The sequence below is a fragment of the Aphelocoma coerulescens genome, chromosome 6, assembly GCF_041296385.1.
Source record: "Aphelocoma coerulescens isolate FSJ_1873_10779 chromosome 6, UR_Acoe_1.0, whole genome shotgun sequence".
Taxonomy (NCBI): Eukaryota; Metazoa; Chordata; class Aves; order Passeriformes; family Corvidae; genus Aphelocoma; species Aphelocoma coerulescens.
Window position 1 is genome coordinate 8,707,033 of NC_091020.1, and position 27,520 is coordinate 8,734,552.

The 27,520-nt window shown below is 41.3% G+C and overlaps 1 long non-coding RNA gene across 4 annotated transcripts in view; it reads left to right on the top strand.

Annotated features, from left to right (window-relative positions):
• Window positions 1–338: 338 nt before the first annotated feature.
• LOC138112295 (uncharacterized) overlaps window positions 339–27,520 on the top strand; it is a 36,523-nt gene continuing 9,341 nt past the window's right edge. Inside the window, exons 1-2 of one of the 4 annotated variants that reach the window (XR_011151668.1) lie at window positions 352–364; window positions 578–597. This is a non-coding gene — a long non-coding RNA (uncharacterized lncRNA). Of the gene's footprint in view, window positions 598–27,520 lie in introns of all 4 variants that reach the window. The other 3 variants (XR_011151667.1, XR_011151671.1, XR_011151669.1) reach the window with 3 other exon arrangements.

The window sequence follows — 27,520 nt, forward strand, 5'->3', positions numbered from 1 at the left end:
GCAGTTAAGTGCTAAAGCAGATCTACTTTTATGATCTTCTGCCTCATTTTCAGGAGGCCATCCCTGTCTGTGTGTAAGAGAAGGATGGCAGGTCAGGCTCAAAACTTGCTCAGAGAGGGCAACTTCCATAACCCAGCATCCAACATGGAGCACACGTGCCCCAGGATGGCAACAGCTGCCAGGGCCCAGGGGACAGCGAGCACCAGAGCTGCCCTCACACCTGGGCCTTGTGAGCCTTAATTAGGCTCAGCTGCAAAGCACCAATCAACCCTGACGAGGTAACAAGGTATGAGGGCAGGAGGGACATAAATGCCTGAGCCACCGTGCGCTCTGCTCTGCTGCACTGGGATTCTTTCTCTGTGTTGTAAGGAAGCTTATTTCTCCTTAGATCCAGCTAGGAAAGGTGTTGTCTCATTTGGTTTATGAAATATGTGGCTGTAAATAGGCATTTGAGGGTGGTGGGGTTGGGTTGTTTTTGTCAGAGTTTGCTCAGAACAGAAGTACAGTTCAGGTTAAATAGGAAAGATATTTCTCTTTTTTTTTTTTTTTTTTATTTATTTTTTGGGGGGATGGAGAGAAAGGAGAAAGACAACCAATGTAAGTAACTAGCCAGTTTAATGTAATCCTCAAATAAGCATTTTACTTTCAGTGGGGAATAGGAGATTGTGTTAAAAGTAAACTTGTATGAGTTCTATAACAAACCCATTATTCCCCTAAGAAAAAAGGAGAGACTTTATTTTTAAGATGTTGCTGTGATTGTTTTGGTTTCCTTGCAGTTTTGATCTGTTGGAATTGCTTGACCAGTTATTGTGGACTCACATATTGATTCAGGCAAATGCCTGTGAGAGGTCTTTCTAATTCAAAGAAAGTAGTCTCCTGTAATATTTTCCTATTTCTTCTTCAGAGCACGTATAAAAAATTCTCAATTTGGCCTTTGACTGGATAAGGGGCTCTGAAGAGGTCTGAGTGTCTAGTTTCCATTGAAGCCATGAGATAATGTTCTGAGAGCATGTAGCATTTCCCAGGGTTATGTTACTAGCTCCTGCTGAAGCCCTTATAGGTATTTTAGCTGCTCCCATAACTTAGTGGCTCTGAAATGTCTGTCCCACTCAAGAGTGTGCTGCTTTCACGAGCATGAGCAAATTGTCTGGTTTTGTATTGCAATATCTGTAGGCAGTGTCTTTTTTTGTAGCAGATAGCTTTGTAGTTTGGGTTAGGGATGAGTAGCTCAAGGAAAATGGTGAAAATATCTGAGCTTTATTTCTTAATGATGCTGTGAGGGGATATTTCTCCATCAGAAATCCAGCCTTACGTGAGTGGTTATGTGCTGTCCTCACCCAAGTTTGTCCTGGGAAAATTTGTGTGTCTTTTGAGATGTGGTCATTCAGAGTTTGCTAGGAAGAGGAAACTCCTGTTTAATTTACTTTAAATGTGTTAAATGCAATTCCCCCTAGGAATCAGCCACCCTGGATCCCTCACACTCCCTGTTTTTAGAGCAGCCCCTTTCTGCTCCTTTCCCTCAGCACAGATTGCTCCTTTCCCATCACCTGTTGGGCTGTTCCTCGTATTCCCTGACCTGGCTCATCACTAAGGCTGCAGCCAGCCAAGCCAGGTTTACTTTGCTGCTTAAATTTTCTGGGAAAGTGCAGTATTGATCCTGAAGCAAATCACTTCAAAGCGGTGGTTTGCATATCCTGATGATGAATCCAGACTGTACTGCCTGTTGCTGTGCCTTTAGTGCACAGGCATCTCAGGTGTGCAAATTCAAACTGCAGAGGGGTCAGGGCAGTGCAGGGCGTGCCAGAGCTGCCTGTGAGCACCGTGAGGAAGGGCAGTGATGCCAAGGATGGAGGCAGCACTTGGCGGTCAGGCCTCGTTCTCCAGCACATTCCACAGCCTGTGCTCTGTGTCACATTCACTGCCTGCACCTGCTGACTCTGGAAAGCACAGACTTTGCCCAGGGAGGGTTTCAGATGGTCTGTTGCTGTGTTTAGAAAAAAAAGTTGCATTATTTTTCTTTTTGAGGTTGTAAAAATAAGAAATAATTAATAGAGGATGGGAAGTAGCTATTGAAATCAATGTATGTTAATTGGTCTGTTTTCTTCAATTCCATTGGAGCACTTTTGTGTAATATCCTTGGAGTTCCAAAGTGCCCTTTATCTGCCAGAGAAAGCTATCCTTTGCTATTACCATTTGCTTAGCCCTCAAGTGAAAACATGTTGAAGAAATGAGCAGAAGTCAATGGCATTTATCAGAGTGGAATGATTAATTCTGAGTTATGTGGCTTAGGCATGGAGAGACATGATCAATGTTTCAGCTGAGTGAGAGGAGAAAAGCTAACCTACCCTAAACTGCCCAGGGGAAACAGTAGGTTATACAGTGAGGGGGTATTTTGGCCAAGTGGGGTAAAGCAGCTTTGGGAACAAATGTGACAGCAGAAGAGGATTCTGTAAAACAAAGAGCTTACACTTGGAAAGGAATACCATGTGATGATGGTCTTCCCTGTTTCTTTCAACTTTGAAAGGAGTATATTTAGTTCCTGTGCTGTCTGGGTGAAGGTGGGATGGTGTGCATATGATCTCAGCCCAGTTTTTGCAGATGAGGTAGGTGCACGTTTCCATGTATATGGATGATTGACTGAGCTGTGGCAAACTTTAGACTCTGCTGAGGCTGATGCATGTGCTAAGCCTGGGATGCCCCAAGATGTTAATTTCCATGACATTTCACTTCAGTGACAGAAATCTTTGGATTGCACATTGCTTCTGATTTATAGCCATGTACCTCCATTATGAAGATATGTAATATTCAGCAATACTAAAGATTTAGAATGCTTACCTAAAACCCCAACTGAGCTGGGAAGAAGCTTCCAATGTCAGTGTGGGTAGTTAGGAAAATGCTGGGGATTTGGGTATTTTAAGCCTTAGTACACAACTGCACTTTAGTTTTCTTTGAACTACTCTTTCTGTATTCTCCGACGGAAAACACAATGATTTGTGGACAACATATCACTCTCTTAAAGAGTATTTAAATGTTTTCAGTGACAGGAATAGTGAGGGACTGTTGTTGCTGAAAAACACGTTCCTGCTTTGAGGGCAGAACGCTCCTGACACCCCCCAGCTCCCTGGGATGAAAGGGTGGGATAATGCCTTGGGGCACAGCAGGCTCATGAGGGACATGTGACAGTCCCAGGTAAGGCAGAAGGATGTTCTGGATTGCAATGGGATGGGAAATATTCAATTTCAGGCAAGCACAGAGGATACTGAGAAAATGTGGAGGTCAGCGTGCGCCACCAGATCAATGTCCCTTAGCTAGGTGGATTAAATAGCTTTAAGACAGGGTCTAACATTAAAGTGACAGTGAGGAAGAAGACATCCTTCCCTTGGCACGCAGAATTTAGTCCAAAGCCACAGCCCTGTTCAGAGCATGCTCCAAGCACAAGGATCACTGTCAGTTCTGGTGACAGCAGCCACCTGGCTGCAGCAAGGTGATACAGGGACACCAGGTTTCCAGTGCTTTTTTGTATCGTTGTCTTGATGCTTCTTGATAGGTCAGGTCTGCTTTTTGTAAGGGCCATAATTTTCTGTTAAGGTGGAAACATTTATTTATTTATTTATTTGTTTTTCCCTGCAGTGGGACTGTTGCCAGATGTGTGTGGCACTTTGCATGTAGAGCTGTAAAGGACTTCCCTTGGAAAAGGTGTGTCACTGCCACGGGTTTGTTAATTTACATCATGTGAGATCACCCCATCTGAGCTTAGGCAAATTTCATTCAGCAACTGAACTGTATTATATTGGCATCAGTGATCTGAAGAGCTCACTGATGGGTTGTGAATGATATTGTGTTTATCAATCTAAGCCATGATTTATTGTACAAGCTTTCCTGTTAATGTCTGCTTTCTGGGACGTGTGGCTTCTGAAAAATGAAGAGTTAAAAAAGCTGCATTTATCACTTTTGAAAGTTCATAAAGCTCTGAAATATCTGAATATTGTCCTCAGTTTCAGTTCCAAGCAGCCCTAGAAGACCTCAGAGAATAGTTTTTTAATGGAAACACTGAGAAATCCCTCTGTTTTATGCTAAAACCACAAACACATAGAATATTTTAAGTATTTTTACTTTAGGTCTACCTACCAATATGAGGAAGCAAATAAAGAATTACCAGAAGAAATGTCCCTGAAAGAGCAGTCTGAGTATTCCTCCTTTTAGCAGGCCACAGCTGGAGTGTTTATCAGGCTGCCTCCAGCTGAAGTGTGCCACTGCTGTTGTACAGGGGATGAAACACAGAAGGAAAAAAAAGGAAAAAAAACCACAAAAACAAAACAAAAACAAACAAAAAAACAACCAAACAATAAAAAATCCCCCCCTGTGACTTACAACATTTGCATATGCAGGGTTTTCTTTCTTTTCAGTGTAGCTGGTTTGTTAGTTTGCAAATTGATGGGAGAAGTTGTGTTAGTTTTGTCTTGTTGTTTGTCTTGTCTCTTGTATTTTATTTTTGATTTCAGCTGAAGTGAAAAACTCAAAGCAAGTTAAGACTTAAAGAAAGCACCACTTCTGAACTGTACTTAGTGGTTAGTATTAAGGAAGATAATTGTGGAAATAACAAGGAGATACTGATGCTAATGTTTGAGCCGTTGTTCAACATGCCTCAAGAGACTAAGTTTTCTGCTTAAATTGATGTCAGAAGAGATACAGTAATTAAATAATAGTGTTTAGAAATCAGGCTGAAGATGTTTAATGGGTTTAGTTGGTTTAAAGTTAATGCTCTTTGAGTGTGGTTACTGTTTTCTTAATTAAATGTAATTTCTACTACTGAGTGAGCTAGGACATCTAAATGCATCCTTTTGCATCACAGCTCTGTTTTTTAAACTCTCTCCCTTTATCCTTCACAAGATTGAGACAGTGGGAATTTAATCTCCTATGTTTCTGCTTTTGCACCAGCTGAAAGGCACAGATCAGTGTTACAAGGCTTCACGGAAAATCCCATCACTCCTCTCTACAGACTTTGTATTCTCTGCAGAGCCTCATGGTGTGAGGAGAGGCAAGGAATAATCATATATAGCAGCTGGTGGGAGCTTCCCCTGAGCTGGGCAGGGACAGGTTCTCCAGAGGTGATTGTTTTCACAGCAGGGTGCTGGGCTGTTCCCAGATTTGCCTGGTTAAGTGATGTCTGGAATGGGTGCTAGCCTCTGTGTTATCTCCTGTGTCAAACTGGCCCTCTGGGAGCCAGGTAGGAAGGAGGCTGGGATGTCCCTTACCAGCTCCACAACGTGCACCTTGCCACGTGTGCCCCTGCCAAGGCCTTGCAGCTTCCTCCAGCACAGCCAAGGGGCTTTCAGCCCCTTCTTGTTCCTCACAGCAGCCCACCATCCATGCTCCAGCTGCCTCCATGCAGCAGATGAGTCCCCTGCCTTGTTATTCTCAGAGAGCTTCTCCCAGATGTGAGCAATCCCAAATGCAAGATTTGACCCTTGTTACATCTTCCCTATTTTTACCTCTTTGTTTGTGTTGTTAGAATACTAGTCTATTTTGGGGACTTGTGAGAAATATCTGAAGGTAATTTTGGTAATTTAATTTATATTTTCACTGCCTGATGGGTTGGTTATGGTGAGAATGGAAGCAGATGAGATTGTTAGTACAGAGAGTGACTTCAGCTATTCCAGAGCTAAGTCAGCTCTTTCATGTAGCCAGTGGGAGGTTACATTTAAAACTCATGAAGATAACCCTGAAAAGACTAGATTAGTTCTGATGTGTTATTCCAGCCTTTACCCATTATACAAGCAGCAGATGGTTCATCATGTTATATCTTATTGACCTACAGGAAGTGATAGAAGAGGTGTTTTTGTCACTCCTACTTGCTACAAAGCCTACAAAAGTTGCTTTTAGCTGTTAACCAGTGACTTCAAATTGGGTATCTGTCTTATTTAATGAGGAGAGGAAAAGAGCAAAAAAAAAAAAAAATCAATGAAAGTAGGGGTTTGTAAATATATTATCTGAATCCCCTGGGCTTATTAGGTAGGATAGTCTTGTAGACAGCAAGATCCATATGGAAATCCTTGAGGTAATTTCATGCAGTGTTGTTCCATACTTGTAATTCTTTGGCAGTGCAGATGATTTCCGATCTGACCAGACTAAGTAAGTCGGGTGAGTCACCCATTAAGAGGATTAAATGCTTCTGGCTAGAAGAAAGCAGAGACCAAGCTTTCATGTGTGGCATGGAAGTGAGCTGGTGTGATAAAAGGAATGCAAAAAACAATCTAATTTTCATTTCTGACATGCTTAGATAACAGAAGAATTTGTAGCTGCTCTATTTTAAATGGGAAACATAAATGGCTTACAAAGGACCATTCAGGAGTAAATCAAGTTTTGAATATAAACTAGATGCCTAAAAGCAACCTTTGTAACTTTTCTGTGAGTTATTCTCCTGAAACAAATGTAGTCTGGAGCTGTCTGTCTCTTGAATGTTTTATAGCCTAAGAAAGTTATATCAAAAATCTGTGCTTTGACAAAATTCTGACCTTAGGGCATAGGAACTCCACTTTTTTAACTTGTACAGAGAAGTGGTTCTGTCCAAGCCAAATTCAGACAAATGGAGACTGGGAAATGTGGCTGCAGTTCTTGGAACTGTAGACAAAACTCCTCAGATATGCAAGTGCCATAGTTCAGTAAAGTTTGCAGATCAGCCATAAAGCTGGAAGGAATTTTTGGACATACTAATTTCAATCAGCAGGGCACAGGTGGCATTTACATGTGGAGGACTGAGGCCACAGGCATGAACAGACATACAAGTGGACTCTAAGAGCTGGTACCAATCCTGATTCATACCCAGCTTTGATCTGTTTGGACACCCTGAATCTGCAGTGGGAAGTTGCATATATTTAATGTAAATAATTTCTGAATGATGAAGACTCCTAGGGGGGGCTCTACTCTGCAAATTGCTTGACAGGTTATATCCCCAAGGAAAACTTTGGAAAGCGAAGTGCTCTGAGGTATTTAATTTCCTTGGAGTGGGTTTTGAGAGCCTCTCTTGAGCCAATGTCTGTCCAGCTTTACTGTTCCTCCATGTGTGCCTTGAATGGGTCACCTTTGTGTGCTTCCTGCTTTGAATCTCACTGTTTACAGGAGGGTTGCTGGTGATGATTGTGCTTTCTTGCTGTAGTAAACAAGCCAGGTGCTCTCATTTCACACACAGGAAAAAGTGACAGCACATTTCAACAACCCAGAAAAGACAGTTCATTTGGAAATCCTCTTGGATTATGGTTGGTACTTAAGGAGAGATGCCTTAAAAGCAGGCAAATGTAGTATGAGGCCAAGGCAACCATGGGCCTCTTGGAGACCTCATGCCTCAGTCAATCCTCTCTGCTGTGAAAGAGGCACAGTGGCTTCCTGATGAAGTAAGGAACTTGCTCAGCGAGTTTTGACTGGTGCTCAGTGTGTTTTTCAGCTGGGAAATTTCTTGTCAGCTCCGTAACAGCTTTCATTGACTGAGCAGAGAAGTCCAACCCAGTCAAAGACAATGAAGCAAAAAATAATTTACTTAGAGTAATGCTCATGTCATGTGAAAGCCTGCTGTAGTAAAGAGTAGAGCAAATCTTCTTAAACATTTTTCCTACTTAAGTGCATTTTGAGTTGCTGAAGAAACAGAAACAAACAGCAATAAATCAGGGACTGAATGAAACATGTATTTGAGCCAATTTTCCTGTGCATCCCAGCAGCTTTACTAAAACAGTTTGGCATCTATCTCTTTCATCCAACAAAGCTTTGCCTTCTAAATACAGCATAATACTTTTTTTTTTTTTTCAATCTGAGTTAAATCACTCAACTTCAAGATTTTTCTCTAGCAAATCCAGTTGGTCTAGTAAAAAAGCAGTTTATTATACATCCATGAAGCTTGACACAGGCTTGGATAGGGAAGAGAATGAAGTCCTCCTCTGCTGTTGTGCACCACTCTGCTACCCTTTGCCCAGAGAAACTGTGGATGCCCCATCCCTGGATGTGTTCAGGGCCAGGTTGGACGGGGCTTTGAGCAACCTGATCAAGTGAGTAGCAAATGACTGAATGAAATGATAAGAATTGGGTGGTCAGAGACCAGACTGCAGTTTCTTGGAGAAGGTGCTTACTTGTGTTAGGGAATCCAGCCTGCTTGGTCTGTATCCCTTCTCATACGCTGCAGCCACATCCCAGAGTCCTTGAAGTGGATCCCCTTCCACCTAACCCCCAGTGCCATCTGCCTTGCCTGTAGGAACGGGCATGATGCCCAGTCCACTGGGGTCTGGGCACTAATATGTTGTGTGCTGTGAGTTATTCACAGCCCCACTGGACTCAGTGTAGGAATGGAGAGATTGCAGCTCAGAAAGTGTCTGTAAATGTGTTAGCTCTGTAGCATGCTTGGACTTGAAATGCAGTCGTGGGGAGAAAAATAACTCTAATTTACTCACTGAAGGTCAGAAAGGGGGAGCAAATAGTGAAAAATAGCAGAGTGGTGGCTGTAGGAGGTACTTCATCTGATATTCTTAGAGAGAAGCCCTGCAGAGATGTAGGTATGTTGAGTTCAAGCCAGTAATTTTATTTTTTTTTTTTGAACTGTGGGGTTAACTGCAAAGCTGTGTGAAGTCACCCTGCGCTCACGAGCAGTGGTTTGAGGCCTGAGAGCTCAGGGCCTGTCTGGCTGGTGCCAGGCTCCCTCCAAACTGTCCTGTTTCATTTTCCCTTCTCAGTAGGTCTCAGCCAGCTTACTGACTGAATGACAGCTTGGCACAAACCATGGTAACTTTCTATATGAGCTTTGCTTTGAGCAGCCTGTGCATGTTGTGAAAGATACCTGCATTGCCCAAGCGTTTTTCCTAAACTGCAAGCATCTAGTCATATTGAGAGCACATTTCCTATTTGAGAGCTGGATATGCACATGAGTGGTTTGGCAAATGTTTTCTGAATAATGGACAAACAGTTGAAAAACCCAGTGTACATTGGTCACACACACAGAGCACAGGTGTGGTATGTGAGCTATGTTATTTTTTACTGATTTTTTTTCAACAGGATCTAATATACTTTTCCCTTCTCTTGAGGAGAGACCAGGGAATATGTTCTGTGGTGTATTTCTATTTGATTTCTTCTCTCACTGAATGGGGTTTACATTTAAAAATTATCTGCTGCAGATAAACTTTGCCAAAATGGCCTATTCCCTCACGTCAACCTGCCATTATTTTTCTCTCTCCTTATGGTATCCCACTTTTTTTCCCCCAACCTTCAAAAAGTCAAACAGTATTTCCAAAATCCCAAGCTACAACACATTACCCTAGGAGCATCTTGCAGCCAGAGCTCTGCAAGGTGAGGCATGGAGGGGAATTCCCACTGCTGTTAGAGTACAAACAGATAGAAAATGTGCTGTGCTGTTATTTGGAACATCGGTGTCTTCCCTTTAGTAAAGTTAATAGATGTGTGCAGGATCAACATCAGTGAAAAGGTGGTTTCTTCACTCTATTATTGCTGAAAAATGTTATTATTTTCTTTTTGAATTAATGGCTTTAAATCCTTTCCTCCCAGAGCAGTGAGATCTGGAAAATAGCGCACCTTGAAGGTTGTCAGCATTAGGATTTGCTCACCCCTCGGTGCCGAATGCTCAGTGGCAGTGAGCTGTGTCTCCAGCCAGCTGTTGGCAGGGCCCTCAGAGCCCATGCAGGGCACAGCCCAGAGGTCAGATAACTCAGGATCATTTGCTCTTTCTGGTAGCTCTGCACTCAACAGCAAGAGCTAAACCTCAAAACGAGCTGCTGCTATGAATGTGGCTGTAGGGGGAGTTTCTTGTTCTGTGCTTGTTCCCTCTGGGCATCCTTGGGGAGCTTCCTTTTCTTCTGCTGCTGTTCAAGCCAGGATCCGTGGAGTATTTAGCATTGCCTGTGTCATGGCTGCTTCCCTGTGTTCCCAGTGAGGATGGCATGGGCTGGCTTTGCCTGGCACAAGCTGTGACTGCTGTGTGTGACGTGGTTTGACAGCCTGACCCCTCACCTTGGGGCTGCCAGGCCCCCTCTGCAAAGCTGTGCTTGCACAGCCCTTGACTGCAAGCCAGAAGGCCCGTGGGACCAATATTTGGTTATTTGCCAGGTGGCACGTGAAGCAGACTGTGTGGTAGTGCTGGAATGAATTGAGACCAGCAGAGCTGTGCCCATCACCTGCCCTGACTTTGGAGGAGAAGGGAAACCAGCCACCTTTGCCACTGCAGCTGGAAACAACAGACCTACCCCAAGTTCCTTCAAGAAGTGATAACACTTCTCTTCCCAGCTCACCTTCCCCCCAGGTGCTCAAAGCTGTTACCATTTTGAGGTATTTGAATTAGAAAATCTTCATGTTTATTCTTTGGGTGCTTTCTCCCTCCCCCTTTTTTTTTGTGTGGCTTTCTCAACATGATATTTGAAATTATATCTCGAGGTGCTTCAATATTGAATGCTTTCCTCGCAGCAAACCTTGGCAAGGCACAGGCACAAATATACACATTTTCTATTTTGATGTTGTGTGCAGTAAGTGATATCTATGCTTCTTCATTGCTTATTTTTATCCACTTATCCATTTTCATCCTCTGTTGCTACATTGCAGCTTTGCTAACCCTTCTCCCTTTCTGTAGCAAAAAAAGGACACTCAGATGAAGAGATCTTTTTCAGCTTTTGCAAAGTTTACATTTTTTAGGTTGTCCTTTTCAAAAGTGAGATTACTAAAGGTAAAAAAAGAAAAAAGCATGAATGATTCTATTACACGCAGTGAAAACTTTAAAGGGTAGGTTTTTAAGCTCTCTGGTGTGGGATTTTCTGGTGGGGGGAGTAGGGGGTGGAGTGTATAAAAAAACTATTGAAAAAATGAGCATTTGCTGTTAAGGACATAACTGAGAATTCAGGGTTCCCCAGCATGAGCATTTGGATGATTAGCAAGGAAACAGTTTGAGTATCCTTGTGAAAAACATAAGGTGACCAGGCAGAATTTGGCTTGTAATGATAGCTGCTTCTGGAAGTTACTACACTCTATTCCTATTCCACAGATTACATGAGTGCAGCTGGAGGTCAAAGGTTACCAAAAGTCAGGAACAATCAGCAGACTGGGATTTTTGCTTTCCAGAGCTGGCTTTTTACCTTGGGCAGGCATTCATTTCTCATGTTGTTGGATAAGAGACATGTTATTGTTGGCTGAGTCATTCAGTAGCTGAAGGTCTGAGCCAGATGGGTCCCCCCACATTACCCATTGAGGAACAGAGGATTTCAGCTCTCCCAAGAACTCTGTGACAAGGAAGGCTTATGTTCCTGGTGGAACTGGTGATGTTTGGTTCTGTAGGAACTGGTGAGGTTGCTGAGGAATGGTTTGCTTCTCCAAATGCAGGGCAGTTCTGTGGGATGGACTGGGGCTTGTAACACCCAGGATTTTTACATCCTGCCACCCCAGCACACAGGTTTGTACCTGTCTCTGTCTGCTTCCCCCTACAGACTGAGCCAGCTAGGTGAAACAATGCAGCATTTGCATTTCTTGCTGTAGGGCTTGAGAAATTCATGACCAGTTACTGATGCTTATTTATATTTGGATGTAAACACTGCATCAAATGTGCTTTTATTGCCATTTGTTCCAATAAAAAGGTAAAAATACATAATCTAAATGTAAATTTGGCAGTGAATAAAAGGGGGCCACAAAAATAGCTAGAAAGTTATCAGTCTTACTGAACATGAAATACTATGGAAAAATATCGTAAATGCATACGGAAGGAGAAATAGAAGAAAATACATTTGTTTGGGAAAAAAATTGCAAAGGAGGAGACAATTGTACTCCATTCTGCCAGAACATAATAAGCTCTCCTGATTCTTCAAGGTAGTTTTCTGTAGCTTTTAAAACAGTAAACAATAAAAAACTAAGAATGAAACATGGTTTAGTCCTCTCAGGAGTGTCTGCAAGTTTAGGCTTTCACAAAACCCTTGTCAGTAGGACTTCTTGGCCTTTGTTAGGAAAATCAAAAGTGTATTTGCTGCTCAGATCATCTTCAGAAGAGCAAAGCAATAAGAAGATACTTGAAACAACGGGTTTTCAGCAGCACAGAGCATTCTAACATGCTGCTTCTAAAAGTCTGCATGGCTGGTGTGCAGCCCAGAACTATCTAAATGTAACTTCATTCAGAACTTTAAAAACAAGCCCACAAAATCTTTCTGTGTTAAAGCTGTGTCCTTCCCTGTGCTGATACAGGCTGGATGGTGCTGCAGGGTAATGCACTGTCTGTTCCCCTTCACGTGGTTGAGACCCTGGGTAATTGCAGAGGAGCAGGACTCCCCTGGTCCCAAAGGGAACTCCTGAGCAAGCACAACTAATGAAACTGCTTTCTTCTTGACTTGGGTCAGTTGGGTCAATTCATTTCTAAACTCTGTTATAGATGGAGTGTTTTGCTGACTCTGCATACACCAAAATGATTTCTCTGTTTTTTTTGCCTTGAAGCCTTTCCCCTTTTCCCCACACTGAGTATTTGGCAGGATTCACCTGCAGAAAACAGCTGCAGCAACCATCACCTGGGTTTTGTAAAGTGCCAGCCTTTGTTCTCTAAGTCCCTGTTTCTGTAAAACTCCCAGGAAATTGCTGACCTTTGAGAGACAGGAAACAGGGGCATGGTTCAGGTACCATTATTGTGTGGTTCCAGTACCAACAAAATCCCTTGGCTTTTTCCTATTCTTGCATGGATAGCAAGTGGGTTTAGTGGTTATTTGGGGATTTACAATTTGGGTGTATCTGAGTGTCCTGTGTGCCAGCTGAGCTGCATCTCAGAAATAAACTCAGGGAACGTGAGCAGAGCCCTTGTCTGTACCTTGTCAGCCCCAAGCCAGCACTATGCAAAAGCACATGCCTTTGTCTCTTACAGACCTTAAAGTGTCTATTTTTCCACTTTGAAATACTGCTTGAAATCATTAATAACTTGGAGTTATAGGGTGCTTCACAAGCTGCTTTCTGGAAGCTTTCCTGACACCTGGAAATAAACTCCATGTAAGGGGACAAAACAGGCTTGGTTTAGGGGGTTTTACATGCAGTAGTATTAATTTTGGAGGTTGAAAGTTCTCACAACCTAATCTGAGAGTAAAGAAGTATTTATCCTATCTGATTGCACTTCAGGGTGGGTTTTTGTCCTTTTCTTAGCACATGGTCATAGTTGTGCTGCTCTAATGTAAGCCAGGAGATAGTGCTGAGATTAAAGGGTTCTGAACTGCCTAACAGTGCAAGTTATAATAAAGACATAAATTATTTTTATTCTAGATTGGAACAGAAGATTAGAATAATTTAATATTTTAATTGTACTTTATAATAAATGTATTGGCTTTTATTACTTGTAAAAATACTCAGAGGATGCACCAAAGACTTGAAAACAGAACAAATACCAAAGCAAAAAGGAATTCTAGCTAACAGAGTGATATATTTGAGTAAGATTCCTTTGGTTTACACCAGTTGTTCATGTTCTTGGTTTTATGTTGCAAGTCTTGTATTTGGATAGTGGCCTTTCCTTCTTCCATAAAACTTTTTTTTTTTCTTTTTAATTCTCCCTTGTTCAACTGCAGAGCAATGTGACTTAAGGTCCTGCCATGTCAGAGGCAAAGGTTTTAAGGATTTAGTCACTGTTGACATCGCTGTTGTGCTCCCAGGCCCCTCAGCCTCATTTTGAGAGACCAAACATTTGTATGAATCATGAGGGTGGCATTGAAACAATCAGGCAGGGTCAGACCAGGAGTGCTGAACGGTATTGTCCCTTTCGTGCTGGCTTTTGTCCCTTCTTCTTCTGGGAAGCCACTTACAGTGTCTTTCTTTCAAGGAGAGCATTTAATTTTGATTTGTGTGGAACAGCATGGAAATGGGATTGAAGGGATCAGCTACTGACTTGTGTGTCCTTTGCCTTTTATTAGAGGTGTTAGTTCACATCTTGATGAAGGATGTATTATGTGATCACAAAAATAGAATAGATTTAACTATTTTTTAAATGCCTTTTATCAATTTCCTCTTGCCATAAAGTATGAATTATTGACAAACCCCAGGCCTTCTGTCACACCTACTCCTCTGGTTTAACAGCCCTCTCCTACGTGCCCTTGTTGCTATGGTGCTCCATTTCACAGCTACAATGCCTTATATATTGTAATATGTGACATATGCTCAAGGCAGGCAAAAAAAGTCAGCACACTGGCAATTGATAACTTTGAATTCTTTGCTTAAGCAAAAAATTGTGAGGTTGTAAGGCTACCAAAGGATTGACAGTAATGGCAAAGGTGCTCAGGAGATAATTCCCATGCTACCTTCCTCTTGAAAAAGCATTATGGGATGAGGGATTTGACTAGAAGTGAATAAAAAGACAGTTTTCTCAGATGTAGATTATCATATTTTATTGATGTTTTTGGCTAAAAGTAAACAAACCTATTTTCTGTGCTGATTTCCTTCTGTCTTATGAGTAAATATTGGCAGGAAGAGTGCTGATGGCTTAAATGTGTGTGAGATCTCAGATGTTTTTGTGCAACAACTTGAAATGAAAAGTCTGGAATTTTTCAGGTAGGAAAAAAAACCAAGGAACTTTCCATTACCTCCTTTCCTATGATAACTTGTATTCTGCACCTTATTTTGCATAGAACTGCCAGGATTATTTAAAAAAAGAAAAAGGAAAGCAAAACTTCTGTCTTGGGAATTGAATCTTTAGTGTTGTTCTGGGTAAGTTTTTGAGATGGTGCTGTCCTCGTTTGAGAAGCATAGGCCATTAGGACAGCTGTCCATGTAAAAAGCATTTTCAATCCCCAGTGTTTGAACGTGCACCTTCATTGTAGTGCTAATGAAAAACTTAATAAAGCTGCATTTATTCACTGAATATTAAGGTTTGTGCATTATTATTCATGCACAATAAAGTGAAATAATATAAACATATAAAGTAGTATTTTATATGAGCTGCTAGAAAATGTCAAAGAGAAATAGCTCCAGGTGTAAATCAAGTCTTGCTATGTTAAACACATCTGTGAGGGGTCTTTCTAGATGAGTATTAATGCTAACACTATGCTGAAGCAAAATATATTCCCCAAATTTTAATTTTTTTTCTTCAAAATATGGACTGTAAAAGTGGGCAATAAACACAGTCTTAAAGATCATATTCCCACAAATTAATGGAACTGAAGCACAGGCCAGCAGTTCTCCTGATGCTCAGCTGGACATGCTCTGTGATGGGCAGCCCACCCTGCTGTCAGCCTGAGTGGGAGCATTGGGAACCACATGGACAAGACACATTTTAGAGAAAGTGTTGTGTCTAGTCTTGGTGAACATTGAATTTTCTGGCCGTGGTGAGTCCCCTGGAGGGCATAACCCACTTAGGATATCCTGCAAAAGGAGAGGTTTGTGTCTGATTTTGTCCCATTTGCAAAGTCCTCTCATCCCTGTTTTTCAAGGTTTAGCTGCCCAGCCCTTTTCTGGCTGCCCAGTCCTTGTTCTGAGCTGGTTCTCAGCCCTGCCAGCCCCACTGCCAGGCAGGGGCTGCTGTGACCCTGGCGGGGAGGGCAGGCAGGTGGTGGCACACGACTCCCCAGCGGTGGCAGTGCTGCTGCTCCCACTGTCCTGCCACGAGCTGTCTCCTGCTGCCAGCACAGAATGAGGCAGACATCCTTGTCTCCCGTACTTTTTCTCTTGTGTCACCTTGTGATGTTTATCTAGCGAGCAGGAGTAACCTTAAAAATAACTCTGGGGAAGAAGTCTAACTCTGGCTTTGTTCTGTCTTTAACCTCAGGCAGACTGTGTCAGCAAGATACTTTGAAATGATTTTTTTTTTCCCCTCATACCAGCTTTTTTTTCTACCAGGCAGCACTGTACTGAGACCCAGAGACACAGACTGTATTCCCAGCTCTGATGTTTTTGGTACCTCTCTTTATCCCTTTCCAAACCTTCCACTGTGTATCTGGCTTGTCATACACCACCCCTCTTGGGCATCAATTTTTTGCTCTCTGCTGCACAATTTTACGCCGCCTGCCAGGTCTCTACTGGGGTCTCTGGTTCCATGCAAAAGATAAATAACAAAACTAAAGGGAAATTGCTAATAGGACCAATCTCAAAATTTCTTTTTTTAAAATATTCTACCAAAAAACCTGAGTAAAAGGCAGGAGGGGTAGATAGTGAAAAGCACAGGCTTTATTTTAGCAAGAGTCAAAGTGATATGTGTGCATGCACAGCAGCTACCAGGCAGAACTTAACTCTGTGGAAATTTCTGATCTCTTAAAATATGTTTTCAACCCAAAATGGACAAAGGCTGCATTTTGAGAACCTTAGAACTGACATGTTCCTAGTTTTTGGTATGTCAGATCATTTTTCAGAGTACACAAGAGAATTCCTTGCAGGGAAACAAAACTGAAATCTTTTTGGAATAGGGTCAAGGCTCTATGATATAAACGTCAAATAACATCCATTATTAAGCAGGCTGTATAAATAACAATTGCCACTAAGTTCTTTCACTCATTAAATCATTGAATAATGTAGGTTAGAAGGGGCCACTGGGAGGGTTGAACAGTCAGCTTGCTGAGGGGTTCATGCAGCCCTGCACTGACCACCTGTGATGGAGACTCCACAGACGTTTTGGACAACCTCTGTAGTGCTTAACCTTTTCATGCTGTTCTGTTTGACTTTTTTCCCCTCTCACCTTATAGACAGCCATGATTTATGAACATTTCTTTGATCTTTCACTAACCACTTCTGAGAAAGGTCAGCTCCATCTTCTCTGGATCCCTCTCCAGCTGATTGAAGACTGTGGCAGGTGTCCCCCTTTTGTCTCCTTGCCTGGAGGCTGAGCAAGCCCAGATCCCTGGGCCCCTCCTGAGCTGTGTGTTCCATCCCCCTCCATGGGGTATCAATACCCCTCTCCTAGGGAAGGACAGTGTTTTGGGCACTACATGTGTGATTGAACCTTCCAGATGCCCAGTGGCAGGAAATAATTAATTTCCAACCTGCTGGCTGCTCCCTTGCTGAAGCTGCCCAAGGTGAGGGTGCAGGGCTTGCATTTGCCTTTGCTGAGCTCCTTGAGGCTCCCCTGGGTTTTTTCCCCAGATATTTGGTCCCTGGTAGAGGTGCCCCTGTGTTGATTCCTAAGGATGCCACTCATAGCCAGCCCCTGGTTTGAACCACTGCCCACTCAAACACTTCAGCTCCATTCAGACTGTTACCCATGCCCAAAGACAATTAATTGTTACAGTGCTTCTAAGAATTATTCTTTCTAATTTAATTAAAAGTGAAGGCAAGCAGAATGGAAATGGGAACAGTGGCATGTTTTCCAGACCTGAAATGGTGTTTCAGCATGCCTTAAAACTGGTGTGAGTTGTTTTGATATAGTCATCTTTCCTTTCTCTGCTTTTCATTTAAAATTCAGAGATTGCTAGAATCAACTTCTGAATTATTGAATTTTTAAGAAAAATTAAGTAGGCACTGTCTTGGCTGTTCTGAAAGTAAAATTAAGACATAGGAATGATCCTTTGCATTTGCAACAGAGAATTTCAGGATATATATATATATATTAATTTTTATTAAAGGAAAAAGACAGATATGGTTGCCAGCCTGGACCTGAAATTATTAACACCAAGGAATAATAATACACTGTTGCTCAGTTTCCTGCTTTTTATTGGCTTGCTTGAGTGTTATGGCTGCTCTAGAGTATCAGTTCTGCTGAGAATGTGTTTGACAGCAGCCAGACAGGTTCCCTCGGCAGAGCCGGCACGAGGCCGGCATCAGCACTGCTACTGCTAGGAATTCCACGAGGCATCTCCCCATAGCTGGTCTGAGCGTTGTGATGTCCAAGATTTATCTTGGTAATTTTAGTGCTGGCCCATTGGAAATGTTTTTTAGCCTTCAGGCATGCTGCTGGTCAAAGCTTTCCAATGGGATGTGAGCCACAGACTTTCTCAGTCGTCATAGCTGAGTTAGTTTGCTACTCAGCTATGCAGAAGCAGCAGGCCTTTAGGCTAATTAATAAATCATCAACGCATTTGTGGTGTGAAAAATGAAATATTTATGCTTGCCAGAGTAATGTTTCTGTCTTGCAGCCCCATGCTCTGTTGATGCCTGATGGAGGATGAAGTAAATACCAGCTGGTGCAGAATGAGCAGAATATAATTACTTTCTACAAAGTTAACTGAATATTAAAAATAGAATTCAGAGGAGCTGGCAAAAAGGGAAAAAATATATAGATACATGCCTGTGAGGCAGGACACAGCCAATACATGAAGGGAACACTTGCCTAACTGGTGCTGTGGGGCTAGGAAACCTGCAGGATCCATATTGTGTACAAATGTGTCACACAGAGGCCTTTTCACAGAGCAGTTAGTGGCCAGCTGGAGTAGTTAAAAGGCCTGAAGGGAAGCCAAGGATGCTCTCCTTTTGTGGTTGGTCATCATTAGGGGACCAGTGAAGGACTTAAAGCATCAGCTGTTGTTGCTTTTCAAAATTGTGTCCACTAATAAAAGAAAGAAAATATTACTTCTAGGTTTTAAGGCAACCAGGAGCTAGTTTCGTTCTTTGTGTTCTGACACAATAGTAGATTTACTGGGGCTGTGCTGGGTGTCATTTTTGCAATCACTGCCCTAGTCCTTCTCCACAGAGTTGAATGTATGAGCACCAGGCCAATCAAACCCCTTGAAGAAAAACATTATCATGCAACAGAAAGAGGATTTAACCCCTTATTTGAAGTGGAGCCTCTTTAAAATAATCAGCTAAAGGTGATTTACACAAGTGGCTGATTTTAAGTGCTGGCAGTTGCAATCAGAGGGATTGAAAGGGTGAGCTATCAAAAAGGCTTTTCAGACAGGTGGAGGGGTGGCACTGTGCAGGTCAGGCATCAGCCTTCTCCTGTCTCCCAGTTCTAATTTCAGGGTTTTTTTCCCCTGGGCAATTTAGTCAGACCTTTTCCCCTTTGTTTTATGTGTAAAGTCTGGGGTTGCGATAAAATTCAAATGTTCAAAATCCAGGAAGAACACTTGGATTTTTGTGAATTTTTATTTTTTTCCATTTACTTTCACAGCCTTTTCAGTGACTTTGTTGAGGGGTTCAAGTCCTGTTGAGTAAATGAGCCTGTCTGGGCCAAACCTCAATGCCAAACCCTTCTGACTGGTCACACCACCTGTTGTATGTGTTCAAGTCTGAACATCTGTAGCAGAATCTGTATGGAAGGATGGACTTCTAATGTGGATTATTGGTCTAGTTAGTGAAGCGTTTGTTTTAAAATAACAAAGAAACATAATTTTCCCTTTTGGTTGTGACATTTCTGAAAGCAGGCAATGGCCTGAGGTGGGCACACAAGACAGTGGACAGGTTATCAGGCTGTTCTTCTTAAGGGGAGTGATCGGCGTCAAGAGGAAGAAAAAAGGTTTATGAGTTGTGGGGTTTGGTCTGCTGGGTTTTTGCTTTCCTGTTGTGGAATATTCTTACAGCATCACTGTAGCTGTTTAACAGTTGGCCCTGATGCGTCCTCAGGGCTGTTATGATCCAATGTCCCCATGGGATAAAGCACTGTCCCAAGGCACTGCTCCCTGCCCTCAAGCACCTTGCTGGAGGAGTGGAGGAAGCTGGAGGTTTTGCCCATTTTCTCCCCATCACTTCGAGTGTGTGAGTACCAGGGCAGTCATGCAGAGAGGGGAAGTGACACGCAAGAAGCTGGAAGTCCTATTCCCAAACAGGGAACAAACAGGATGCAGCCAGGTCCCCTCATCCCTGTCAAACTGCCTGCTAATTAAGATTTGAAGGAGCCAGTAGTATAGGAACAGAGAGGGATGGATGTACCCTTTTGCACTTGTCTGACAGATTAAAATCAACTGCTTTCAAGGAATTTGAGAAATAGATATAAATATTTCAGGAAGAAGTAAATTTAAGATCTTCAAATGCTACTTTAAAAGGATGCTGGACCATTTGAGAATACTCATTTTAAGTAGAAGAGTTACAGAAGCAGCAAATGATCTCTATTTGCAACAGGGATTAGAACTAAATGTCATATTTTAGGTCCATGCTTCATGTTTGCTTCTACAAGAACAGACAATTTAAATGTCAGTTATTATAGCTTGTCAATAAATTTCAAAATCTAAGCAAATCTGGAAAACATGACTGACAGCTACAAATTAATTTATCTTTGTTAAATAAGCAGCCAGCACTTCACTGCCATTGCTGACATGCATCACAGTATAACACTACTAATTCAGAGTGTGAGCTGTTGTTTTGTCATGAAGTACAAATTATGCAGATTCTACTCATTGCCTAGGAAGAGAGAAATCTTTGAAGTTGTGATGCCCTTTAGGAGAAGTAATCAGTTATCCCAAAAGTTCTATGGTTTTATACTCACAGAGTGGTGGTATGGTTTGAAACAAAGCAGGCCTTCATTAATGCATAAAATCATAACTACTAGTGTGGATGGTAAAAATCACTATTTGCTGCTTAGTAAGAAAAGAAATAGTGTGGAAATAAAGGCCTTCACAAAGTTAGAAGTGAGTTAAAAGCCAGCATGAGCCATTGGTTGGTATGAATATGAAGCCATTAATTTAATCACTTACATAAAGACACAGCAGACTAAATACAGGGGTGTGTGTGAAACACCAGCCTCTATCCACACTGGGGTGTTGTACCTGAAAATAATTCTAAGATTAATGCCAGTAGTTGGGGTTAGAATTGCCAGATGCTTTTGCTGCAGGTTATAGAATAAGCAGTGTCCTTGACAGCAGCATTGTAAAAAAGAAGAGAAACTGTGTAAGAAGGTGTTTTATTCAGAGCAGGTGGCCAAGCAGGGATGATCTAGAAATTCCCAAATTGCTTCAGCTGTTCTTAGAATGGTTGGGATTGGAGGGGACCTTAAAGACCATCTAGATCCAAACCCCCTGCCATAGGCAGGGACATTCCTCTAGACTGGGATGCTCAGAGCTCCATCCAGCCTGGTCTTGAACATGTCCAGGGATGGGGCATCCATGACTTCTGTGTGGCTGAAGAAACTCTGGTGAAGGCTGAGGCAAAAAAATCATTGAGTACCTCAGCTCTTTCCATATGCCACTTTGTGTGCTGCTCAAATTCCCTGTAAATATTTGACTTTTTTGGGTTTTTTAAACTCTTTTCTATGTTTAGGTGGGTGGGCTTTTTTCATAATTTTTCACTGTTTAGTAAAACATTATGAAGAAGGAAAATAAATTCTTGTTGTTTTTCTCATGAGGCTACTTCTCCATCTGCAGAGGGATTCAGCCTGATGTGTGTTCTCCCATAGAACATGCTAAGTCATCAATCTACAAAAATTACAAAAATGCTCAGTTATTTCAGCTGGCTGTTAATCCCAGGGTTTACTGATGATGGTGCAAATGTCAGCACTATTAATTATTTCATAGAGATGTCTAGAAATGTTTCTGTGGTTGGAAGCCTTTTAAGAGGCCAGTCGACAGAAGTTAATTTTGGGGCTATAAAATACTCCGGTTGAAAATTTCTGTACTTCAGTAGAAAGCCTGAGAGGAAAGCAGAGAGAGGTGTGATTTGTAGAGCTCAGAGGGGAAATAAAGATATTCTAGGAGACTGGATAATTGGAATAGTTGATTTTGTTTAAAATGATTCCACCACAGTATGACTGCTGTATTTTATAATTTATCTGGACTTTGAGAGGCATTGTGAAACCAGGTTTGAAAGCACTTGAGCAATATTCTGAGGGGTGAACATGGTAAAGTGGACACAGTTTCTCTCTCTGCTCTAGCAGCCACCATGTAATTTAAAGTAACTTTTTCCTGCTACTTGCCATTCATCTGGCTCACCATCCTTCAGGTCTGCTTGCCATGGGATTGTGGTACCCTTTGGATCTACCTGGTGCTGAGCATTTTGAAACTCCAGCTGTTTCTTGAGGGCCCAAAATAAGAGGTGGCCTGTGTTTTGATGACACCTGCTATGTGCCACTCCTAGGTGGCAGCCTAGGCTGTGATATCCTTGCAAGTCAGGAAGTGTTTTGAATGTTTTCAGTGCTTGCTTAGGCCATTTCCCCTGACTGTAGTCTTACAAACTAAAGTTTTCTATTACTGTCAGTCTTTTCAATGCCTACAAGCATCCCTGTGATGTCTTTACTTTTGACCACTGGAGCCTTATCTCCTCGAGCATTAAATTAATGTGTTATGACAAATAATGCACTATTTAACACTGTTAACCTCTTGGGTTGGGAGGTTCAGAGCTTTGTCTCCTCTGTCCAAGGGCCCAGAGTCACTGTTCATTTGATAATCACTGTAGTTAGCTGATCAAATTTGAGTGCCATGAACGTGTCAGGTTTGAGCGTTGTTTTTTTGGTGTGGGTTTGTTTATTTTTTCTATTCTCCTGTCAGTTGAGGGAAGAAAGAAAGGTGATATAAATAGAACATGTAATGAAATTGGTCTGAGCAGGAAACTCATCAATCTAGAACTCATAGGTGCTGCAAACCCAACAGGTAATAGATAAAAGGTCATCCTATTTCATGGACATTGCTTCAGATAAAATACCTGTTAGAGTTAATAATTCTCACAATAAATCTTGCTAACATAAAGAGCTCACTTGTACAACTGTAGTTCTTTTTACATCAATGACTTTAATTAATATGAACTGTTTGCTGTACTGGATTTTGCTCTATCACCTGAGTGTGGAGGTCCCCAAAATGACCACTAGGGAAAGGAGTTTGTATTATTGCAGTATTTAATTTGTGTCTAGTACCTTAAATTCCTTTAACTTACAGTGAACCATATCAGAGGGACCAGTAATTAGGTTCAGCATCAAACATAACATTGGCAAGGAGCCATATAAAACTCTCAGTTTGGAGTCAATCAGCCTGGTTTGGACTTTGACTTACCTCAAAAAGAGGTTTTGGACATATATAACATCTATATGTTTGGACATCCTTAAGTTTTTCTATGCTTTTAGGTGATATGAGTTGGCCTAATGAGAGCTCCCACCTCCCATTATGAACCCAGCTTCCACATATCATGCTCATACAAGTTAAATTCATTAGTTAAGCGTAAGATTAGGTCTGAGCACCTCTCTGATCAACCCTTCATGGGGCCATGTTTACTTTGCCTGCATCACCAGGGTTTTCAGGTTAAACATGACCCTCTCTCCCCCTCTCTCTCTCCTGAAGCTGTAGAGCCAGACTGTCTGCAAGAGGGTAGCAAAGAGCTGAGGTGGTCAGAGTTTGAATTTAAGTTTCTCTGGTAATGGGGTTTTTGGCAGCATAATGTGTGAATACAGAACATTATTCTGATTTATGGAAAGCTTGCTTTATTTCTACACTCTCTTGTGAAAGAGCTGAAAGTTTTCTGCTTGCATTGAGGAAGCCTGAGAACCACCCTGGGGGATCAGGGGCTGAGTGTTGGTATTTTGTCTTAGCCAGCCTCTAAAATGAGCTTCTTAGAGCTAACCACGAATATAAAGCATGTCTCCTGCAAAAATTATCCATCTCTTCTTTTCCTGAAAACAAAAACCAGGTAATTACAGGGAAGACTACAGGTAATCTCCAGGTTATTGCCTTGCTAGCTGTGACTTCATTCTGGTATTTTACTTGTGTTTTCTGTTCAGAGATAAACCTTCCTTCCCTCTTAGGTTGGCAGTCTCTTTCATGGCATCAGACAGATCCTGCTCTGGGTATCAGAGCAGGCATTTGTTCCAGGGCTGGCAAACACCTTTGCTGCTGTGTTCATGAGAGAGAGAGGCAGATTTGGAATTAGTTTTTGAGGCTCCCGGACTTAGATTAATTGGTCAAGAGGTCTGATTTGAACTGCTGTAATTGTGCAGCCAGCAAGTGTCCACTGCATGTGTTTATTCTTTCCTACTTTCAAGCCAGAGGACTGAGATCAGGTTTCTTAATTAGTTTCTGAAAATAGGAAGAAACCATTGTTCAATCACTTCCTACAGAAATGAGGCATGCTGCATATGAAACAGGGCAATGGGACAAAAGTTACTTACAGATGGAGGACAAAGTATGTGCTCACTTAGGTATCTGCTGATAGGTGTGCTGCCAGCAATAGCTTATGGGTATGAAGAGGTAAAGCAAGTTCTGTTTCTGGAACCTTATAATTTCTAAGCTTTTTTCTTTTACTTTTTTTTTTTTTCTCCCAATACAATTCTTGCTTTCTGAGTAAAAAAATAACAAGGAGAAAGGATTACAGTACCTTAGAGTAAGGTACTTGTGTGCAAAGTACCTAAGAAGACTTTGTAATGAAAAGCAAATGAAAGGTAACTTATAAAACATTCTTCTCTAGCATACAAGATTTTGTGGTGTTTAGTTAAAGGCAGAACTAGGTGAATGGTTATGCTTTATTAAGTGACATTAGTAGAAAAGGAACTATGGAGAGTACAAGAAAAAAAGTTGTAAGAAGCTAATAGAGTTACTTGCAAATTTAACATGGAACATTTCAACTTTTCCTAAGTAGAGATAATCAGACCTTGCTAATCTGTTTTACAAATTCTCATCATGTAGGGATGATTATATTAAAATTGCTTCTTAGTATAAAGCAGAATTCCCTACCCATACTAATATGACAGATCTCTCCTCAAACTATTTGCTTCAATGAGTGTTCCTTTAGTATGGTTCAAGGCATCCCAAAAGCTTGCAGTGAACTGACAAAGGTGCCTTTGAATACTTTAATCATGCATAGCCATCTTCACCCTCTTTAGACTGAGACTAATCTAGATTACATGATTGGTTAGCCTTTCAGAATAAGTTGACCCTTAAATTAAAATGTTGCCTCTTTGAAGATTACCAATCAAATTAAAACAACCAGTCACACTTTAACCTCTAAAATAAATTGGGGGTTTTTTTAAGTGTTCTCTTTTAATGATCAGTTCCTATAAAATAATTTGTAATTGTCAGTGCTCCACACTACAGAAATTCAAGCTCATTTGAAGACTAGGACTGCAGTGGGCCCTTCATCCAGCACTTTCTCATCTTTAGAGCTATGGTTTTGGTAAGATCAGAGAAAAAATTAGGATAACACCACTCTCTAAATTGGGTTCATGGTTGAGATGAACTAAGTAGAATGCCTGAAAACCAGTTCTCTTCTGACCACCACGAGAAGAATTCTAACTGCAGAGTCAAGAGCTCTTCTTCCACTGCTCACTGAACTCCAGTACATTTGGAGGACTTTCCAGCATACATCTACTTCAGAGCCTTTTGAAAAGGTTCTGCTTCTGCACCCTGCCTCTGAAGCTGGCTGTGTCATCCCAATGCTGGCAGGCTCCTCTCCTCTAGTGTTTTTTTTTTTTTTTAGGTGGTATCACCCAGAATGGAGGAGGCTCCCTGAGCCCTGGTGTGTTCTGGGACTCCAGAGACCAATGTTTCTTCCTCCTCCTCCTTGCAAATTTGTACATCAAGAGGCAGCAGATAAAATGAGAACATGTACTCTTTTTTCTTTTCTTTTAGTTTTTTTTTAATTTTGTCTTTCTATAAAATCTCTTAAAGTGTTCTGTGAAGTACTCTTAAGGTACAGCTAGAGCTAGCTGGCAACAGCTATTATATTTTTTATTATTATTTCACATGCATGTCTCAAAAATACTTAACCGTAAGAGAATTTCATATCTATATTGACAAAACTGGTAATTAGGAGCTGATGTAAAATTCTTGCATAAAACTTGCACATCACTCCTTCAGTATTATGATAGTAATTACTATTACTCATGTTGGTTTAAGCCTCAACATTGACAGTGTGAGTTTGCATCCAAAAAATGTGATGTTTGATTTAAACCAGTGTTTTTCAAGTATGCTTGCTGAAGTTGTGAACTTGGGGGATATGCTGGGTGCTCCTACAAAACATCTTATTCAACATTTTTTTACACAAAGTGATCAGTATCTTTAAATCAATACAATATTTCAAAATAGCTTTAAACTGGAAACGTTTTTCACAGTAAAAATGTCTGTGTGTCATGATGCCGTATGTGAGATAGGGGGGATCTGCTGGATCTTCATTCTGGTCTGTTTTTCTTGACAAGGAGAAAACTTGGGGGTCTCTGGGAGGGGTTTCTCCTGTCATTCCAATTTCTGACAATTTTTGAGATATTTTGTTGCACACATTGTGCATATGAGCTTATGCCCACTCTGGTCAGTATGTATCATCTGAATTATTCCATCAATGGATAAATAACTATAATACAATATTATATAATGTATAAATAGCTATTTCAGTATTTCCATCATACACAGTCATGGACGTGATTGTGTTCCTGGGTATAGTTATTATTTTAACTCAGAGTTAAACTGTGTCTTAGGCTTGAGCATCATAAACAACGACCTCATGAACAAGGGTTTATGCAAAAGCTGAAAGCACAGGCATGCCCTGGTAGATGTGGCTCTACTTAACAATTTCAAATTAACTCAGCTGAAGCTCTGTTTGAGGTGTTTAGCAAAACCTAATCAGGGTGTGTTCATCTGGATGTTATTTCTTCCTAGTGAAAGCAGGAGAAAACAGTGCATGAGAGAACAGAGCATCAACAGCAGTATATAAAGCATAAAAAAAATCAATAATTATAAATAATAGAAGGTACTGTAACAATGAAATAACCTTTAATGCCAGTTCTCTATCCACTTCTATGAAGTTCTGAGAAGATGCTTTAACTGCTACTTCCTTCTTTTCCATCTCCCTCACCATATGTGGGGTTATACACAATTTTTTCTTAATGGACCCAAAAAGCCAATAATACAATGGCCTGAGCACAGAAGTGCAGTCAGAAAGGCTTTTCTTTCCCACTCAACAGAGAGATTCAGAGGCTCTGCTATCTAGCCCAGTGTACTGATCTCTGCTTCTTACATGTTAAGTAGGAAATTCTCTCCAGAGTTTATTTGTACTGACTTTGTTGCCTTGAGGTTTCAGTAAATAGCAGAATTGCACAAAGAAGTTTCTTCTTTGTAAAAATATTCCTTTTAAAGAAGAAAAGTTGTCTATTGCTTTGCAGTTGCATCTTTTCAAGGATCTTCCCTCTTTTTTTTTTTTTTTAATGTTACTTTTGACTTGGAGCTCTGGAGACAGTTCAGAGCATCTCTTGAAAGACTGGGTAGAAAGTTTATGTAAATGAACTTGGTACTTTCATCTCTCTCCTAGTACACCTTGACAGAATATTCTTCCCCTTTTTCTCCATGGTCATCAAAAAGAGTGAGAACTGTGTCCTCTTCTAAGGGTTCCCTTGCTGTTCTGTGATTTTGTGGACTCCACAGGTTTTATTAGAGTAAACTGAAATTGCTTTCAAAAGCTCTTAATTGGTTTGTCCTGGCTTAGCATATGTCTTGTAGTATTTTTGCAGGTTTTGTTTGGTTGTTTGCCCAATCCTCCCACGACTGTCTGGTTGATCTAGGAGACTTTAGATCAAGTGTTGAAAAATGACATCGTGGCATTCTGTGCCTCTTTGAGCTAAAAACCATCTGTCTGGAGTCTCCAGGGGGTCACAACCCAGCCACTTCAAAGAGAGGTTCTTTTAGTGATTTACCCTCTGGATTCTACTTAGGGTCTATAGATAGATATGTGTCTTCTCTAGCTCACAGTAAATAATTTACTGTACTTTGAGGAT